The 4,117-nt window shown below is 37.9% G+C and overlaps 1 pseudogene; it reads right to left on the reverse strand.

Moving 5' to 3' along the window:
* Positions 1–714: 714 nt before the first annotated feature.
* LOC142638433 (disease resistance protein RPM1-like) lies at positions 715–3,610 on the reverse strand (annotated as a pseudogene).
* Between the last annotated feature and the right edge of the window lie 507 nt (positions 3,611–4,117).

Here is a 4,117-nt window from a genome sequence, read left to right on the forward strand (position 1 = left end):
CTCTTATTATTATTTTATATTCTATAACTCATTCATTATGTCTCATTTCAAAGAGGTTCACCGTTCACATCCTCCCACAAATAAACAATTACGGGGAAACTGCAATTCTAACGACGAAAATAGTTACACCAATAAACCCATGATTGTGGCAAAAAAAAAAAAAGGGCTAAAAGCCACTTATTTGGGCTGACACAATAAGCATCACAATAGAGGAGAAAACGACAAACATGTAAAAGAAAACCACGTGATTTCCTCCTTGATTCTCTTCAAAAACAAGCCCAATAACGTGTCCCAGCAGCAACAATTATAATCACCTCCTCATCCAAGTCTGTAGACAAAGCCCAACAATTCCAGTGTCAAGGTTCATATAAAAAATGGTCTAATAGGACCATTGTTTATCAAAAAGAAAAAGAAAAAGAAAGATATAGGACTATTGATGATTCAAACTATTAAGCCAAATATGGAAAATCCGCTAAATCCAAACAAACAGACCATGGAAGCAGCAGGTGGTGAATCACATATTTCAACAAATGCAAAATAAAATGGACTACAGTTGCTTTTAACTATACAAATCTACAACACAAATCCCACCACATTATTTACCAGTAAAAGAAGAAAACCCAAGTCAAAAAAATTAAAAAAAATTAAAAAAAAAAAAAAAGAACCACGAAATTTAAAGCCAATTTTTAGCTATATTGCACTAACCTTTCTCAATTAAGCATTGATATTGTTGCTATCATTCTCATTATGATCATCGTTTTGGTTTATTGTTTGCCCTTCTAACCCCATCAAATGCTTGGAACGGAGAATGTGGGCCTCAAAACCGTAATATCCTATGCGAACCTTGTGAGTGAGATAAACGATCGGTACATGCTCAACGATGCAATAACGTTGTCCTTGCTCAGGATCCAAACTTTCTTCGAATTCTGGGGCATATCATGAAATCTCAATTCTTTGAGGTTTCTCGGATGATAGATTCCAGATGGCACAACTTTTAGTTCCAAACAAAGCCCAATTGAAAGAATTTCAAGAAGAGGCAATGCTCCTTCATCTATCATTAATGAATTCAATATGTTCAAGTGTAGGAGGGATAGCTTCTTGAGTTTTGGAAACCCTCCTATCTTAAATTGCAATTGCTCTCCATTGTATGCTTTCTGCGAGATTTTGAGCTCCAACAAATTAGGCAAATTTTGAAGGGCATTCAATGGGTCATCATTCAAACTTGACCAAAAAATCCATAATCTAACTAGATGTTGAAGCATTGGAATCCAATCTAGGAACTTCTCTAAAGGCCCTCTTATGTAGAGGTGTTGAAGATATCGAGGCGGCGATGAAATGGATTGTAGATCAATTATCTCATTTTCGCTTATTGAGGCTATATCAAGAGATTGAAGGTGGTTCATCATTTCAATAGAGGCACACAAAGCCTTCGATGTTTCCTTTGATAGGTTTTTCACGCCTAGCTTCCTCAATTGTCTCAGCTTTCCCAACTCTTCAATTAGATCAAACCCAACATGATTCAGATCCACGTGATACAACTTTTGCAACTCTGTTAAATACCCAACACCATTTTGAATCTTTACACCTTTTTCCCAAGCCAAAGTAAAATCTTTTTGATTGTCACGATAGTAGGCTATAAGATTTCGCAACTTACAAAGCTTGTTAATCTCTACAGGTATATCAGACACTAGGGATTGCTTTAGATCTAGAGTCTCCAAATTTTGCAACTTTCCCATGGATTTTGGAAGCATTTTTACTTGGGTATATCTCAAACTTAAGTACCTTAAATGAAATAAACTTCCTACATCTTCAGGAATGCAATCCAATGGAGCATGCTCAAAATCTGCCACTTTCAAAAGCTTGAAATTAGCACAAAATGTACTCATGAAAGGCTTCAACAATTCATCAAGATTGAACAATAAAAGAGAATGAATGTGAGTGTCCCCAATTCCATTCAGTACATCATATGAAACTCTGTCTACTGACATGCGTCGTGTTAGTCCTTCAAAGCTAGACTCTTGATTTGACAGAATATGACAAAATCTCAAATCCTTTATCTTTTGAAAGATGACCTTGCGCAAGATATCATGAAGTTGACATTCTCTAACTTTTCCAGAAAAGTCGACCTTTGATACTTCTACCAAATTTCTATGTATTAATTCAGTCAAGTATTCTTGTGCAACCTCCTCAAATGTTTTACCCTCCAATGCTTTCACAAAGCCTTCAGCTATCCATTGTCGAATCAATTTTATGCAATTAATAGAGTAGTCCTCTGGATACATACCAAGGTATAAGAAGCAAGATTTGAGGTTGGAAGGTAGGTCTTCAAAACTTAGGGATAGAATTTTGTTGACACCTGCAAGATGTGCATTTCTTCCTAACTCAAAGCCAAGGTTATCGTGCAAGTTTTGCCATTCAAAGAGAGTTTTGTCCTTGGTTGACAAAAGACCACCTACAGCAACAATTGCAAGCGGTAATCCTTTGCACTTCTCAAGAATATCATGAGATAATTTCTTCAACACTGGGGGACAATGTCCCCCAAATTCAAATTCGAATGTCCTTTTGCAAAAGAGCTCCCATGCCTTATTTAGTGGTAGTGGTTGCAAGGTGTGAACTTGAACAAGTGAAGACTTTTTGCAAAAATTAGCAACCTCCCACTTTCGTGTTGTGATCATTATCCTTGAACCTTTTAAGTTATTAGGTAAAGCATATTCTATCTCCCCCCAAAAATTGATTTCCCAAACATCGTCAAATACAACAACATACCTTTTTTCTCGTAAGTATTCTCTTGCTTTGCTAATTATGGACATCTTGTCAGCTGAGTCAATTCCCTTTGGAGGAAACTCCTTTCTTGCCTCGCAAAGTTGCTTTATCATGATCCTTAGTAGATCCACCGTGTTGTATGACTGAGACACTGTGATCCAAGCATGACAATCAAAGTGTCCTCTCACCATCTGGTGATCATAGACTTTCTTGGCAAGAGTGGTTTTGCCCCGCCCCCCCATTACCACCACTTTGAAACCACAATACGGTGAGATTGTCCTTTTACTAGCCAACCAATCAATTCATCTCTAGGAGATTCAATGCCCACAACATCAGCATCATCAATAAAAAGAGAAGCCATTCGAGGGTCATGACACCTAAGATTCTGAGAACCATTGCTTGATCCTAGACCAGTGGATAATTGGAATCCATATCTTTCACTTCTTTCCTTGATTCTCTGGAGTGATGTTTTGATCTTCTGAACCTTATTGGCTATTTCATGATGAGGTTTTAACATTGTAATCAAGCGAGCTGATTTTTGGAGGATACCATTGAATCCAAGACGCCGATGAGGATGATGTTGAGCCATGTGAAGCAAGTACTCATCCATGAAAACATCTATGCGAAAAGCTTCTTCTCTTACTTGTTTCACCCAAGTTTTGACACCCTCGCTCAGGTCATCCTCTGCTGCAGCCCTTGTATCTGTGTCCTTGAGGAAGGACTGAATGCTCTCCAGTTCATCTTTGATCTCAGCTACTTCTTCATGGATGTCTCGTAACAGTGTTGCTTCTTCGCCCAACAAGGAAATCAGCTTCTCAATAAGAGCGGATACTGCTTCTGCTGCCATGTGCCTCTCTTCTTACTCTAAGGAAACGTCTGTCATTCCTTCTGTTTTTGGCTCTTCCCTATGATCAAATGGACTGTTTGGGTTCTTCTCTGATCAAGCTTCCACCCACTTTCCCTAAACTATTTTTTTTTTTTTTTTTGCTTTTCTTCTTTCTAGCTTTTGAGTCAGATTAGTCTGCTTTAGTCACGTTGTCGGAAACAACAATCATGTCTTAACACTTCATAATTTTCACTTTGCGGCCCATCATAACCCCCACCTTGTAATTGTTACTTTCCCACCCCTAGGCCCTAGCTAACTCATAATGTGCTAGGAGCTTTAGGATTTTATATCGTTCAGTGGTTCAGATTTTATGTACCTGTATTGTTTATTGTTAATGCCATTTCCACTTCCTTTGCTATTGAGGTCGAATATTATTTCTTAATCCCACATTGTGGAATTCATAATATCTTATGTTAGGTTGGAGATTTCACGAAGAACATCCGGAGTGGGTTTTGAATAGCAACAATG

Source organism: Castanea sativa, chromosome 6 (genome assembly GCF_040712315.1).
Source record: "Castanea sativa cultivar Marrone di Chiusa Pesio chromosome 6, ASM4071231v1".
Classification (NCBI taxonomy): Eukaryota; Viridiplantae; Streptophyta; class Magnoliopsida; order Fagales; family Fagaceae; genus Castanea; species Castanea sativa.